The sequence below is a fragment of the Saccopteryx bilineata genome, chromosome 4 (genome assembly GCF_036850765.1).
Source record: "Saccopteryx bilineata isolate mSacBil1 chromosome 4, mSacBil1_pri_phased_curated, whole genome shotgun sequence".
NCBI classification, from domain to species: Eukaryota; Metazoa; Chordata; class Mammalia; order Chiroptera; family Emballonuridae; genus Saccopteryx; species Saccopteryx bilineata.
This window is the reverse complement of record NC_089493.1, coordinates 33263049-33279993: the sequence shown is the minus strand read 5'-3', so window position 1 is coordinate 33279993 and position 16945 is coordinate 33263049. Positions and strand designations below refer to the sequence as shown.

Below are 16945 nucleotides of genomic sequence, written 5' to 3'. Positions count from 1 at the left end.
TCTCACGGTCAGTTTATTTTTAGGAAATAAACATTTATGTATTTGCTAAAAAAAGGTCTTGAGGCTATGATGAATCTTAGATTTGATTGTATTTTCTTCTTTACTTTGATTACTAGGAAGATAAGAGCCAAATTTGCAGACCATCTCTAATAAGCTATGGAGCAATAAACAATATCCATTTATGTGCTAATCTTACTCCTGGCATTATTTTCCTATATATGTTTCCCGTTCATTTGTTTGTATTGAATATATTTTCATAAATGGCCACCAATCATCTTGCTGGTGATAAATGTAAATTCACAAATATCCTATGTAAGATTAATGAAAGGCTTCCTGACTTGACCCTTAAATCACTTCCTAGCAGGAATGTCATGTACACATGTTCATCTTTCTCATTTTTTTCCTCTTTTCTTTCGCCTCCTACTAATTTCCTATTATGTTTATTATGGATGTCCCCCTTGATTAACAGATTAGTAAAATTTCAGTGGTGCTTTTCATTGTTGAATATGAACATAAAGTGTTATTTTTCTTAAAAAAATAAGTCTTCATGTGTATTTCTCTTAAGTTCATATTTTTAGTAAAGGTATAAATTTAATTTTTATGAAAACGAAATTTCACTAAGCTGATTATGTTTTCATCTGAAAATAAAAACAGGGAAAGTTGGAGTTTCAAAGCAGTGCCATTATAAGAGTTTTTGAGAGATTATAGAGAGGGGAATGCTTTTTTTCCATCCAATTTGTTGTCATGAAGGGAATTAATTCCATTTATTGCCCAGTAGATATCTCTAATTAAATATTCAAATCTTAAATCAGATGATCTGAAATGACACATATAATTCCCCTCCCCTAAAAATTACCACTATCATTTCCCCCTGACACTTCCCCATTTCACCACCTATTTTGGGAAAGGCATGACTCCGCCTCTAGTCACCCAAACCATAAACATGGCAGTCATTTTGGAATCCTCTAGTCAGCCCATCAGTTCTTTATATTTTACCTACTTCACAGCTTTAAACTGGCACTTTTCCATTCCCATTGCTGTTCCCTATTCCAAGTGCCTTGCCTGAGCAGGCGGTCTGAACTCCTGAGCTCTTGGCTGAAGAAATGAAATAATGAAGGAATGCGGAGATGGAGTGTCCTGGTTTCATTGACTCTGTTGGGACTACTGCCACATCCTATCTTCTGGTCTCTACCCTTGTCCCTGCTAATGTTAGCAGAGTGACATTCCTAAAATGCAAGTCAGGTCATGTCACTCTTCTGCTTAAGACCTTCAATGATTCCTTCCAGCTTCCTTAAGTTTAGTTCAGTATCAAGGTCCTTCATGCTAACTCCCCTGCATCTTACTTCCCACCATTTCTCTCCTTTAACCTTATTGCTTCATCCTGTGGCTACATATCCCATTTCCTCCCGCATGCTGTTTATCCTGCAGAACCTGACTGGATCTTCACTGGGAGAGCCTGGCTGACTCTGCCAGCCCGATGCCGATGCCTCTTCCCCGTACTCTCATAGCTCTTTAATGCACAGTGCTATGGCATGGCCCATATTAAATTGCCATCATGACCTTCTTATCCAGGGGCCTTTTCTTAACATAGGTTCAGGTTCTTTAGTTCTAGACAGTGTCCAACATTGCGTGGATAACCAATAATTGTTAATTGATGAAATATGGAATAGAATAAGTCTGTAGGTTAGAATCCAGCCTAATCATGTGTTCATTCAATGGCAGATGTTGTTTGAGAGGCTGAGGTTATAGCAATGAACAAAAATAGTACATACCCAGACATTAAAAAGGAAGCAAGTGGATATATAGTGTTGGGTAGGGTTGAGTACTGTAAGGGAAATGAAAGGAATAAGGGGATTCTGAAGCATGTGGTCAAGTAAGGCATGTCTGGGGAGGAAACCTTTGAGCAGAGACCTGAATGAAGTGAGAGAGGACACGTGTGGCCCTGGTAGTCACATGGGGTTGGGGAGGATTTCTGGGCAGAGAGAAGAGCATTCCAGAGCACCTGTTATGTACCAAGCCCAATTTTAGGGGCTCTGGAAACAGCGGGAACAAGACTGTTAAACATCAACGTTATGTATTATTTAACTGTGCAGCCTGTTCTTTTTCTATATTATCTATCACATCTTTCTTTAATTGCTTGATTTTCTGAAATTGAAAATAATCCCGTTGTGGGAATGTCCCTTTTTCTCCCTAACTGCTTATCACTTCCTACTGTTTTCTCTGAGAGAAGAGCCCATAGATCTTTATTGGTTCGAGTTTCCTGACACAGTAGGGTACTGACTCAGGGGACAAATCTCCGACCTGTCCATACTTAATCACGGTGTTCAGGGATATGTGAAAGTATCTTTGAGTTGATCCAAATTGTGGATGTGTCTAAAATTCTCTTACCTACCCTTTCTTTTTTCCCAGGCCCCCAACCCAGCCTGCAACCCTGGATAAAACCATCTTAGACCCCTTTACAGCAATAAGACAAGAAATCACAATTTTGGATGCTATTCCTTGGTCTGTCTCCAGCTTACTGCCTAAGTTAATCTGTTCTGTGGCAGTTTTCCGTTTATAAGAAGGGTACCCTTCCCGTTAAGTTGCAAAAATCTGTGCTTAAATAAGCCCTATGCCCCCAGAGAATAGGAGCTACAGACACATAGAGTCCAAAGGGGGGAAAGAAAGAAAGAACATTCCTAAGAAAACTGTGTAAATTTGCAAATTTGTTGTTCTCTGGTGGCAGCTGACAGGTGGAATGACAACCCCACCACATAACACTGTGGCCATTGTGATAGGAGGGAACTTAATATTGTTATTGTTACGCTTAGATGATATTTGTGCGAGGCTATGCCAGCTCTTGTATTGAGAAAGCGCAATCAGGCGGAAGGCTGCTTTCTGCATTTAGAGCGGCCCAGCGACCGAGGGAAACCGATTAAAACTCGAAGGTGGCAGCTCACTAGACAGGCTTCTCCAGGCACCTTTGAGGAGAATCAAAGATAAATAAATACCACGTTTTATGAGAGGAGTGTGGGGTGAGAGGGAGTGCCTGGACAGGAGTTAATATTTCAAAGGGTGGGAGACGTTCTCACTGACTTTCTGCCTGGGTAGACTCCTGTCTCAATACCCCCGCTCCTTTTGGGATTAGAGCCGGCCCTTGTAAACACGTGTGAGTTTGATAGGAAAGGAAGGGGATGGATAGAAGTATATTCCCAACAACCCCACCTGTAGAGGGCCGTGATCAAATACCAATTTCTTTATTATAAAAGACTTTTAAAACTCTTTTATTAATCATGTTGAATGCTCATTTACCTTTGGAACCTGTAAAAATCTGGCCTGTTACATAGACGTTTAATTGTGAAAGTGTAATTTTTTCAGGAAAGTTTATGGATTTGCAGTATGGCCCCTGTTCCAAATTCAGCAAGCTACCTCAAGGTCAAGTGGTTTTTAACTTCTCTACTTACCAGCTATGGACCCTGATCTCTCATCCTGCCATTGTGCATACTTTTATTATTATTTTTAATCTTTATGAATAATTTTTATTTGAGCTTGACCTACCCGCAAAGGGGCCATGGATATTGAATTGGATAAAAATAATTCATTCTTTTCATACATTTATACAGCTTTAGAGATTATTTGATCTACCTCTGTCACTTTGCAGAAGGTGAACTAAGGCCCTGAGAGGTTAAGTGGCTTGCTTAGGGGCCTTCAGCCAGCAAATGCAGGACTCTTAACTTGGTCCTGACCCCAGCACGCTCTTTTTCCTGTACGCATGTGTGTCTTTTTAGCTGCTCAGGCTTCAGTATTCCATACAATGGAGAGAACTGCACGCAGTTTACTTTATTGACTTATAAAAATAATTAATTAAATAATTAAACGAATTCCTTGTCTAATTCAAAACTTCATATGAGGCATCATAATAGTTTCAATCTCTTTTTCCATCTAACCTTTTAGGAGAGCCAAATAGCAAATAAATTGCCATGTTGCGTTTCAATTTGTTGTTTTTTTCTTCCCGCTGTGGAGAATGTGATTAAAAAGAATAATAATCAAATGAAGTAGCCCCAAGTTAGGCAACCAGGAGGTGAAGAACAAAAGCAAAGAGCCAATTAACAGAGATTCTAAAGTGTTGCTCCTACAGTGTGCTCGCTGTGACTGTTACAATGTTTTATGTCTGTCTCCACATCCTACAGCAGTTCCTCATTCTCGTTCTCCCCAGTGTATGAAATTCATTGAATATGTTAGTAGGAACTAAGGAAGGGAAGCTTTTCTAGATTTTATTAGAGGGAAAGCTGAATAAGGAAGGGTCCTCGCCCCAGCTTGGATAAAGGAGAAGAAAATATATTACCGACTGCTTCTGAGAGACCACTTCAGACAGGGAGCAAACAAATTTTAAAAAAATCAATTAAAAGAAGGCATTTAGTATCAAATAAGTCCTAGAAAGGCACTTTATGAATGAAAAATGTAGTCATTTACTCCCATAAAAATGTAGGGAATTGTGCAGGTTCAGTATATTTTGTTCTTTCTCAGAAGTGATTGTTGGTATTTGTAAGTACTAGTTGTCAGTTCTAGTTGTCAGATTAGTTGTGGCTTGCCTGGCCCATTGTCCTCCTGTCTTTGTTTTAGGGAATAGAACTCACCCAGTCCGTTTTCAGAGGACTGATGTAACCTCCTTCAGTGTGACAACAGTATTGTTTATGTTGGAGACAGATCCCAGAAACTCAAGGTAACAGCATACACAGAGTGAGAGAGTATATCCGGGAGATTTTTATTTGGCATTTTTACTGCTAACAATCTACAGAAGTTTTAGTATTTAGTGCCAGGTCAGGCTGAAGGGGCGGTTTCTAAAGCTGTGTGATTTTGAAAGGTTTAAGGAATCAGCAAAAGATTACATAAGAGATAATAGAAGGGAGACTTCTGGCTTCTATAGAACCTTGCAAAGATATGAGGGAAGGCAAACAACTGCTTCTAGTTTTGTTCTTGAGGTTTTTAATTAAAATAACTCAAAAAGAACAGGGTGTTTTTTGGTTCTTTAAGCAAGGCCTTTGTTTGTCAAAAGTCTCTGAAACCCCTCCCGGTCTCCAAACCAATAAATCCTTTTGTGATCAATTTAGAAAGCAGGTAAACTGAGAAACAAAGCTCCTTGAAGATAGGCCTGGCTTACATGGTGTGACCAAAACAATTCTGTGTCTTAAAAGTCAGTGAACTAATCTACCCACTCCATGGCTTATTCCGCTAGCATTCGGTATAAAGTACTTTTCATCACGGTAGAGTTTTGCTGTGAGCCCCGTGGCTTGGGAACAGGGCTATCTCTGGACTGCTGACATCATGTCTCGCTCACATACCAATTGGGTGAATATTGGCCCACATGGTTCCTGTAAGTGGGTTACAAGGAATCCATGATAGATTTCATTCACTTCTGATGAAACCAAGAACTTTGGCGAGCTTCTTAATGAGATATTCTTATTTGTTTACTGCTGAAGGTACATGTTGGGGGTTTGTTAGCTCTCTGAATTGTTAGGAGCTCAACTGAGAAAATAAAATCCATCATTTTACTGTACTTGCACAGGAGTTAGCTGAATTCATAAGGTTTACACTTAATTTTTACTTGTCTATGTAAGACTACGGGATCGTGCATAGAGCCGTTGAGTCTGCTCAGGGAGCACAAGAGCTGTTTTAGATGAAACGAAATGAACACTCCGACTCCCATGGAGTGAGAGGAGTGAAACAGTAGGAGAGACTTTAACAATTTGTATCTTCTTCCATTTAAACTAAACTTCAGGAAATTATTTTTTTTTTATTTGAGAAAGATGTTCTAAAGTTCATTAGGAGATAGTAATAGTATCTTTAAAATCATGCAAGGAAGAAAATATATACTAGAGTAGTGAGAGTTAGGAATAGCTCTAGTAGTTAACTTGGAACGAGTTAGCTAATGAACTGAGTTTCAGTTTCCTGAACTATAAAACAAGGAGATTAGTGAATACTTTCCAAAGTTGCTTCAAGCTCCTAGGTTCTCTAATAACTATGCAGGCATGCACTGATAATTAAAAAAATTTAGATATATACATCATTTTATGTTGTAATAAAGGAGATGGTTTATATTTGTCAGTAATAGAATTGAACTTTCTTTTGTGTATGTATGATTGGTTGTACTAGCCAATGCATGAAAGTTTCAGATTGTTAATAAGATACAGTTAACAGTGGTTTCTTTTGGGGAGGAAGGATATGGGTCCATGAGTAAGAGCAGGAGAATTTTACATTCATTTTTTACTATTTGTTAGCTTATATATGTATAACTATGTCTATGCAGTGTTTGTTTGTTTATTGCTCCCATCAATGAAGGGGAAACTTTATCAGGATCCAGGATCATGGGGTTCAGGCAGAAGGCCTCCCTGTGGCCCAAGGAGGTAGTGGAAGAGCTTTATTGAAACTTCCTCTTGGGGCATAGGTTGTTGATGTGTCCACACTTGTTGTGACAGTTGACAGTGCAGGGGGGCGTAACACTTGCAGCAGACCATCTTGTCACAGTTGTACTTCTGGACGAGCCGGCAGAGGGAGGGCTTGATGATACCACCCCGCAGACCAGGCACCAAGTGCAGGGCGGACCCTGTCTGGGTAGTGCAGTCTGAAAGCGTGCGGCCAGCCTCCAGTTGTTTGCCCGCAGAAGTCAGATGCTGTTGGTCAGGCGGGATGCCCTCCTGGTCCTGGAGTTTAGTTTTGACATCCTCAGTGGTGTCACTGGGCTCTACCTTAAGGGGAATCTTATCGCCAGTCAGGGTCTTCACAAAGACCTGCATCTCTACGTCTGATGGGGAGGCTGCTCTACGCCTTGTTGAAGAGAAAGAGGATAGCTATGCATTGTTTAAAAGTTGAAAAAAATATTTGGTTTTATTATTTTTAAAAATGATAACAAAAAAGACAAGTAAAAAAGAGAAAAGAACCCAAAAAGATAAAAGGAAGACTCAAATCATTACAGAATGCATAACCAGGATAAAAACATTCGGAATTTAATTTCAGACTCCAAATATTTCATTTAACCTAAAAGTATTATTTGAAATTATTGGTAACTTTTATTTTTATTGTATCAAGAAAGGTCTTTTAAATCTTGGCTATCAATGAGAGCAGCTACTTCTGTTGGATGAAACAAGTAGCTTTAGAAGTATAGAAGTGAGGTTTAGTAATGTCAAGGACAGGATTATAGAGCTTCTGTTTATTTGGCCCTCTGAAGATTTTATTTCTTTATCCTATTTGTGACAGTTTCTGGAATCATCTTTCTTTGATTTGCAGCAATGGGAATGAAAGAGGTGGAAAAATATTGGTTTTCAAACCAACTAGTAATGAGGAGTGCCAAGTTGAGAGTGTCTCAGCCTTCTTGCCAGTCTTAAATGTAAAACAGTAGCACTCTCGTAATCTTGTTAGAAGATAAAACTGCAGGAAATGAAAAAGCAGCTTGTTGAAACATCAGAAGGCGTTTTTAGAGGCTGCATATGGCAGCTGGACTTGAATTTTGGTTTCAGCATTAGTTTTTGTCCTTTTTTCCTGTGTTTATAGATGCTTCTGTAAAGTTTTGAGAAACTGGGAGAATGCATAAACTAGATGTTTTTAGCCTGGTGTATTAGTGGATTTCTTTTTCTTTTATCTTTTTCATTTATCTTTCTTTCTTTTTGAAAAAATGAACTTTACAGAAAATGAGAACCTTAGGAACATTCCATTCTATTTGAAAAAAATTTTTTGAGTACGTTCTTAGCACTGTTAATGTATTTATTTATAAGTAGTGTAATATGGACATGGAAAGTTTTTTTTTTATTTCCTGTTTTATCAAACCTCAAATGTTTCCCCATATCTGAAACAATGTTTTTTAGACTTTCTCGTATTAAACAATAGCAAGTAAGCAAAAATTAAGGAACTGACACATTGGAGGTGTTAAAGTTTTCATTTGTTCTTATCAGATTTACATTATCTCTGGCTAACTTTATTTGTACTTTTCAGGTTATGGTATCACTATAATTTGGTTTACTTGTTACTTCTTTGGAGCACTAGGTTATTTATGCTCATGTTGATTATCTCATGAAAATGATGATGGGGTAACTATTGTTGTCATTTATCAAGCCCTTAATTTTGCTAGATACGATGTTAAACATTTTATTAATTCATCTAGCAAGTGTTATTGAGTACTTTTTATGCCCAGGCATTGATTTGGGGGCTAAAGATATGATAGTGAATAAAACAAACCCCTTAAGAAGCTATGTTTCATATATTGTTTCTAATTTATATAAAATTGTACAAGGTAGATATTGCCTCAGTTTTATGAATGGAACAGCTGAGGCCAGAAAAGGAAAACATTTTCCAGTATTCTGTAGCCTGTAAGTGACCAAGTTTTAGTTTGAGCCTGTCTGATTTCATTCAATCTGCATTCTGCCCATTCTACTGCGTCATGGTAATCAGTACTATTTCATCCTTCATTAAAGGTGTTTATAAACATCCCAGGATTGGTCTAAACATGCTTGACTGTGGATATAATTGTTCCTTTTTAACTTGGTGCTTTGAGAAAGCTACAAGAGACACTAAAACCTAATGCATTGAGCGTCAAAAATAATACAATATTTAGAAATAAATTTAACTAAAAATTTTGCAGTACTTGTACATCAAAAACTATAAAACGTTGAAAAAATTAAAGAAGCGCAAATAAACGGAAGATTTCTCATGTTCATGATCAGAAGACAATATAGTTAAAATGAAAATATTCACTAAATTGATCTATAGATTCAATACAATCCCTATCAAAACTACAGCTGACCCTAAAATTCATTGAAGTCCAGAATAACCAAGATAACCTTAACAAGAAGTACAGAGTTGAAGGGCTCACACTTTGCAATTTCAAAACTTTGTACAGAGCTATGGTAATCCAGCTAGTGGATGCTGGTATAGGATAGAAATACAGATCAATGGATTGGAATTGAGAGTCTAGAGCTAAACTTTTATTGATGGTTAATTGAGTTTTCACAAGGTTTCTAAGACAATTAAGTGGAGGAAAGAATAGTCTCTTTAATAAATAATACTGGGGCAACTGGACAGCCACATGCAAAAGAGGCAAGTTGAACTGTTACTTCACACCACATACCCAATGGATTTGACACTTAAATGTAAGTTGTAAAATTCTTAGAAGAAAACATTGGTGTAAATCTTCATGATCTTGGATTAAGCAGTGGTTTCTTAGGTTTAACACCAAAAGCACAAGCAACCAAAGTAAAAAAATTAAATTTCATCAAAATTAAAAGCTTTTGTAGTTCAAAGTATATCATCAAGAAAGTGAAAAGACAGCCCACAGAATGAGTGAAAATAATTGCAAATGTTATATCTTATAAGGATCTAGTATTCACAAAACATAACTCTTAGAACACAGTAATAAAAATATAAATAACCCAAATAAAAACAGATGAAATAGCCTGACCAGGCAGTGGCGCAGTGGATAGAGCATCGGGCTGGGATGCGGAGGACCCAGGTTCGAGACCCCGAGGTTGCCAGCTTGGGCGTGGGCTCATCTGGTTTGAGCTAAAGCCCACCAGCTTGGACCCAAGGTCGCTGCCTCCAGCAAAGGGTTACTCGGTCTGCTGAAGGCCCAAGGTCAAGGCACATATGAGAAAGCAATCAATGAACAACTAAGGTGTTGCAACGCGCAATGAAAAACTAATGATTGATGCTTCTCATCTCTCTCCGTTCCTGTCTGTCTGTCCCTGTCTATCCCTCTCTCTGACTCACTCTCTGTCTCTGTAAAAAAAAAAAAAAGTTACACGCTAAAAAATTTAAAAAAACCCAGATAAAATATTTGAATAGACATTTGTCTAAAGAAGACATACAAATGATCAATGGAAAAGATGTTGAACATGAAAAGATGCTGAACAGAATCAGTCATTGGTGAAATACAAACCAGAACCATGACATCACTTTGCACCACTAGGATGGCTATAACAAAAAAATAGACTGTAATAGGTGTTGGTGAAGTACGGGAACATTGAAATTCTCATACATTACTAGTGGGAATGGAAAGTGATGTAGGCACTTTAGAAAACTGTTTGGCATTTCTCAAAATGAGTTAGCATACGACATAGCAATTCTACACCTAGATATTTACCTACAAGAATTGGAAGCATTTCCAGACAAAAACTTCCAACCTCTAATATTTATGGCAACATTATTCATAATAGTCCCAAAGTGGGTACAACCTAAGTGTCTATCAACTGAAGAATGCATAAACAAATGAGGTGGTATATTCATACAATGGCATAGTATTTGGCAATGAAAAGGAATAAAGTATTGATACATGCTGCAACATGGTTGAACATTATGTTAAATGTAGTCACAAACAGCTTTATATTGTATGATTCTGTTTGTATGAAGTGTCCAGAATAAACAAATTCATGGAGACCGTAAATAGATTAGTGGTTGCCAGGATCTACATCGAGGGAAATATGGGGAGTGACTACTAATGACTTTCTTTTGGGGGCAATGAAAACGTCCTGGACGAAGGTATTGATGGTGGTTGCACAGCTCTGTGAATATACTAAAAAATACCAAATGGCATACTTTGAGAGAGTGAATTTTATGGTATGTGAATCATTTCTCAATAAAACTGTTATGTGTGTTTTTTTAAAGTCTATTACTTTGGTTTTGGAGGTTTGGATTCAAATGAATTGTGTGTGTTTTGAGTTATTTCAGTTTGAGTCCAATGGGATCTAGACTTATTCTTGAGGACCTTTAATCTTTTTTATTTTTCTCTGTTTGTCTACTGGCCTACTTTACACCACTAACCTTATTACATACAGGCAACACCACTACAGAATTAAATGATGTCGTTCTGTTTATGTTTTCTTGATCCCTTTCTTAAAAACCTTAAGGTTATATTAATTTTCAAACCAAGAGTGGAGTGGCATATTGTTATGATTACATCACATGGAAACGTGTTTATTTTCAAGAGTGTGAATTTGATTTAGAAACTGCTTTTGTGTGTGTGTGTGACCATGGCACTTGATAGTCACACATTTGAAATGTTCCCTGGCCAGACCACAGAGTCTTTGGGCAGTGGTGGTGGTGGTGGGGCAATGTAAAAATGATTCATGGCTTGATAAAATGCAGGCAGGTTGAAGAAGACATTTATAATGTGGCTGTGAGCCCAGTCATGGTATCAATTCATACATGTCTCTTTTTATTTGTAAACATGAACTTGAAGTAGGTTTTATTTCTTGGATGTCCTGGCACGGTGCTGGTAAGAAGTGTGAGTGCCCTACCCAGAGCATTATATAACAGGAAGCAAAATTTTCTGAGAGAAATAAGGAGCTTGGTAGGAAGAGAAGATAAAAATCTTTTGCTGGGGGACAGTTCTTTTCTATTGATATTCCCACTGCATTTTCCCAGGGTGTGCCTGGGGATCTTCTGCTGCGTTGCTAGACAAAATTCCTTCTTATCCAGGGTGATTGGATGAAGAAACTAGTGATTTGGGGCTTGGAGTGTAGACAGCAGGGAGACATGGTTCTGAATGTGGTATCTGGCCCAGGCTTTCTTGCTAGTGATGGCAGCCTGTGCTGGACAGGAAGCGGTGGGCGGCCGTAGTTGATAACACGAGGCACTGGCATCACCAGTTTCACTTCTGGTTTTCCTTTTTAAAGGAGATTATGTTTTAGTTTCTTGTCAAATTGACTGCCGAGTATCCCTGGAGCCATTGCCTGCCAAGTCATTGACGTACATGGAGAGGATTCTCCAAATCAGCTTGTTTCCACCCACGTCTGCAGTGTTCATTTTAATCAACTCTTGTATGCATTGGTCCTGTTCACCAGCAACTTTTCCTCTTTGCCTCTTAGTCCTTCTGCCCAATTCAAGTGATAGCAACCTCCAAAGTTACCAACCCTGTTCCCCTGACTGACCCTAATGTTGTTGCTTTCCGTGGCCCCCTTGGAGGTTGGCATATTTAAAAAATATATATTTTCTATTTTTCAAAGCAGTTTTTTTATTAATAAATAAATTTTTATTTAATGGAGTGACATCAATAAATCAGGGTACATATATTCAAAGAAAACATGTCCAGGTTATCTTGTCATTCAATTATGTTGCATACCCATCACCCAAAGTCAGATTGTCTTCCGTCACCTTCTATCTAGTTTTCTTTGTGCCCCCCCTCTCCCTCTCCCTCCCCCTGCCCCCCATAACCACCACACTCTTGTCCGTGTCTCTTAGTCTCGTTTTTATGTCCCACCAATGTGTGGAATCCTGCAGTTGTTTTTTTCTGATTTACTTATTTCACTCCGTATAATGTTATCAAGATCCTACCATTTTGTTGTAAGTGATCCGATGTCTTCATTTCTTATGGCTGAGTAGTATTCCATAGTGTATGTGTGCCACATCTTCAAAGCAGTTTTGAACCTAGATTAATAAGTGCTCCATCTTACTTAAGTGAGAATAGATTATTCAACTTGTAAGGTGACTCTTTGTTCACCTGAGATTCTAAAACAGAAGTTTTTATGCTAGAAACATATTTTAATTATTATCCCGTCTGGGAATTAAATGGAATCTTGAGATAGCATTCACCTTCTTCTCCCTAACAAAATGCTTTAGCTAAAACCATCTTAGGAAATGAACAGTCTTAATTTTAAAAAACCTCTTAGATAACTCATTCCAGAGTTTCTGTTTTTCACCATCAGGAAAATTGTTCTTTAAAAAATTTTAAATTGATTTACTTTGAACGGGTAATTCAGTTTTCTCTTTCATTTTTCCCTAATATCATATGAGGTAGATGTTGGATATATTCAACCTGAAGCAAATCATTCTTCATTATTTTACACTAAACATTTCTCCTTCAAATTGGGGAAAAATCTTTGGACAAGTGGCTTCATAGTTACCCTTAAGTGTAAGTTGTGCTTGAACTGTCCATCGAAGTCTGGTTTTATTACCCGGAGAGATGCTGAGACTTAAGTATTAGAGCCTGGAAAGCCTAATTCCTGCTGAAGTTTATAACTAGGCAGCTGCCGTTCCCAAGGTCTGTTCTGTTCAGGAGCGACTGAGAAACAGGAAATGAAGTTTGCGGTGTCTTCTGCGAAAGGCGACAGTGTACGATGGGGCAAGGCTGCGCGGAGGGAGAGCGGGCCTGTGCTTTGAGGTGCCCTCAGCATTTGAGATCCCCTGATAGGTTGGAAACTGAGAGGATGGAACAGCGAACATGAGGGGCGGGCTGAAAATAAGTGGAGGATGAGAACACTCTGAACTGTGCTAAAGAAACTGGGAGGCATTCACACTACTCCATGATTCTCTCTTCTGACCATTATCGCTTAGGTGAAAGGACAAAACTGAATTTCCTTCCTTTCTCATGTTTATCTCAAGGCTGTTTTCTACACTGGATGAAAGGGAGGTGTGTGTGGGGGAACAGAGTGGCATGTCTTGTTAATTTTTTTTTAAAATATTTTATTTATTGATTTTACAGAGAAAGGAGAGAGAGAGAGGCAGGGAGAACAAGAAGTATCAACTCATAGTTTCTTAACTTTAGTTCAGGGGTTGGGAACCTATGGCTCACGAGCCAGATATGGCTCTTTTGATGGCTGCATCTGGCTCGCAGACAAATCTTTAATAAAAAAATAATAACGTTAAAAATATAAAATATTCTCATGTATTACAATCCATTCATTACCTACCGCTCATGTTCATGGTTGCGGGTGGCTGGAGCCAATCACAGCTGTCCTCCGGGACAACACCAAATTTTTATTGGATAATGTGTAACGTACATGGGTCGTTGTATGGTTCTCATGGAATTACATTTTAAAATATATGGCATTCATGGCTCTCAGCCAAAAAGTTTCCTGACCTCTGCTTTAGTTGTTCACATTGTCGTATGTGCCTTGACCGGGCAAGCCCAGGGCTTCAAACTGGTGACCTTAGTGTTCCATGTTGAAATTCTATTCACTGCGCCACCACAGGTCAAGACAGTTTTATTTTATTTTACTTTATTTTATTTTATTTTAATTTTATTTTATTTTATATGTCTTTGGGTGCCAAATTCTTATTTATGGTCAATTTAGGTTATCATGAGCAAAAGTAGGAATAATAATTTTACCATTTATTAAACATAGGAAGTGTGCTAAGCACTTTAAGACATTGTTTTATTTGATCTATACAACTCTGTGATACAAGCATTTCCCTAAGTTAATACATGTAAAGCACTTAGAATAATGCCTGAAATATAGTAAGAGCTCAATAAATATTAATACTCATTTTGGAGATAAGAGGAGTATATCTTAGACTAGCACTGGTAGAATTTGAATCCATGGCTTTGAAATTCTAAAGCCCCTGTTCTAAACTGTGCGTTTCTCTCTCCTTCAAGAATACAGCTTCCTTTACAAACGTTTTTCCCGATATTCTCTTGTATATGCATTCTAGGGTTGTATTTGTTCTTTAATTCTGTCTTCTGACTTGTTCCAGTTTGTGAGTTCTGCATCCTCCCCCCCACCCCTGCATTTATCCCCAGAGAAGTTTGTTTTTCAAATTATCAAGGTCTGGACCAAATTTATTTAGTGAGAATGTAGAATTTTTCTTACGAGATTTTAAAAGGACAAGTAAGATAATTACATGAAAGGATCCATTTAGGCTCTTTTTGCATGGTAGGGGGTGGACCAAATAACCTTTGGATCACTTCCACTTGTATAATTCACCATTTCAGCAGGACAGCAACATTTCAGGCCAAAGTTCAACTTTTTTTTTATTATTAAATTCTTTTATCGTCGCCAGGAAACTAGAGAAAATGAATTCTTCACAATGTGCTTGTGCATGCAACATGAAACGGTTTGCACACTAAATGAAATTAAATGAAAGACAGCTGTTTGGGAAAGAGCTGTCAGACACTGATTGGGTTCTGCGAGAGGAGAATAGAGGCTAGGAATAGGTTTTCAGAAACAGGATATCGGTGGCTTAGGAGGCGAGCACATTTACATACACAAAAGCGCTCCCAGGCTCGTGCTGTTGCACGCCTCCGCAGTTCATCCATCTTAAATTATTATTTGCTCTTGGCAAGTAGGTGTCTGCTTTCAAGACTTCCCTTCTCATCTCAAATGTGCGGCAGTTCTTTCTTTTCTGAGAAGTAAATATACCACAATCCCACAACAATGCCATTCTAAAGTACATACTTTGGTTTTGGTTAAACGGCGAATCCAGTAATGTTCACCAAACCACTTCCTTTACCCAGAACCTCTTTGTTCCTGCCCAAATACCAAAGGTGGCCAGAGGTGCCACCAGAGTCTCCTGAAATGACTACTAGCAAGAGGGGAGCAGTTGCATCTCAAACCGGGCTTAAAGTAGATGGGCACCTGTGGTGTTAAGTATTGACAACTTTGTTGAGTCTTGATTTGTGAGTGTACTTTGTACTTAACAGGCACCCCGGTTATGTTACCTGTGTGATGCTCCTCCCTGCCCCCCCCCCCCAAGACCTCATTGCTCATAGTTTGGGCATTTGTTCTTATATCTTACTTTAAAGCCTGCTAGTGCCGAAAGGCTTCATTTCGCTGTCTTTCCAACCCTCCTTGCCAGATGGTGGCTCATAGTAGGATCTCTGCTGGGCCCTCCAGCGGCAGGTGCCGCGTTACACATGGAGATGCTTTTAAAGGAATTTTCTCAAAAGCCTTTTGGGATTTTACTATTGAAACATAAGCTATCCACAGCATAACCTCATACAGGAAATTCAGTTAGCATTCAAAGTTAGGAGTATAACGTTGCACTCTGGAGCCCCTGCTTACATTGAACATTTACATTTTTGACCCTTTTTAACAGCAGTTTTCCATACTTCGCTGAGGCCCAACCTCAACTGCCTTCCTTTGAGATCTTGCTGGCTATCCCTTTAGTACCTCCTTTATTTCTTCTGATTCGAAATACATCCACTTCCTTGGTTGAAATTAAGGAATCACATGATTCATCATGTGGCCATCTACCGTTCTCCCTCCCTGCCTACCTAGCTTATCACAGTGTAGATAGGATCGCTGCTCCTGGAGCACCAGAACCCTGGTATCCAGCAGACAATGAACTAAGTGTTATTCGAGGACCTACTGTATATGAATAAACTAATGACTTCTCTTTGATCACACTACAACTCCTATACTCCACAGAGTAAATGGGGCAGGCACCAGGGCAGAGGGACCAGCGAGGTTCTCCATCTTTAAAATGCCATTCATAGATATCACTATTGATAAGGTGACCAACTTTTTTACAATGAAAAGGAGGGCAAAAATAAAATGAAGAAAACAATCTTGTAAATAAAAGAAACATTTTATTCATTGCAACAGTAATATACTATAATATGGTAAATGCATAATGAAAACATTTGTAATATTTTATATTGTAATTATGCTTACATGCCTATTAATTTTTAATAATAATTGTAAGAAAAAAGTACTCATTATATACAAATACATCACATCACACGCAATGGATCGACTCTGCATCAATTGAACACGGACATTTACAGATTAGTCTTCCAATATCAAAAAGGAGGACATGTAGGAGGACACTTTTCGAAGGAGGATGGAACTTACAAAAGAAGGACTGTCCTCCGACGATTGGTCACCTTACTACGGAAAGTAAGCTGTGAATTTAACAGTGATTTTGTTGGTGAAAACATTTGCTCCTCACTTCTGGAAGTGATTCTGGTTAACTCCTCTGAGTGCCTTTTTCCTTTCCCTGCTGGTTAAGATCCAGAGTAGAGACCAAAAATATTCCTCTGTACAATCAGGCAGTTCTTAAGCACTCATTCTGAGAGAGTCATGGCTAGAAGGGCTAGAATCTATGGAAATTAGGACATTCTACTTCTTATTTCTCCTGCATCACATAGAAGAATTGTATCAGCAGACTTGTCCTATTGTCATCTAGTTAGAGACTTGACTATTGTATAACTTACTTGTGTATTCTGCTCCAGCCTTCTCTTTCCTTCAGAAAACATTTATTG

General features: G+C 38.4%; 1 protein-coding gene and 1 pseudogene across 4 annotated transcripts in view; one reads left to right on the top strand and one right to left on the bottom strand.

Moving 5' to 3' along the window:
- The window catches only part of RAD51B (RAD51 paralog B), a 586701-nt gene that overhangs the window by 195919 nt on the left and 373837 nt on the right, over positions 1-16945 (top strand). The gene's annotated exons all lie outside the window — the stretch shown is intronic.
- On the bottom strand, positions 6398-6773 carry LOC136335163 (ubiquitin-ribosomal protein eL40 fusion protein-like; annotated as a pseudogene).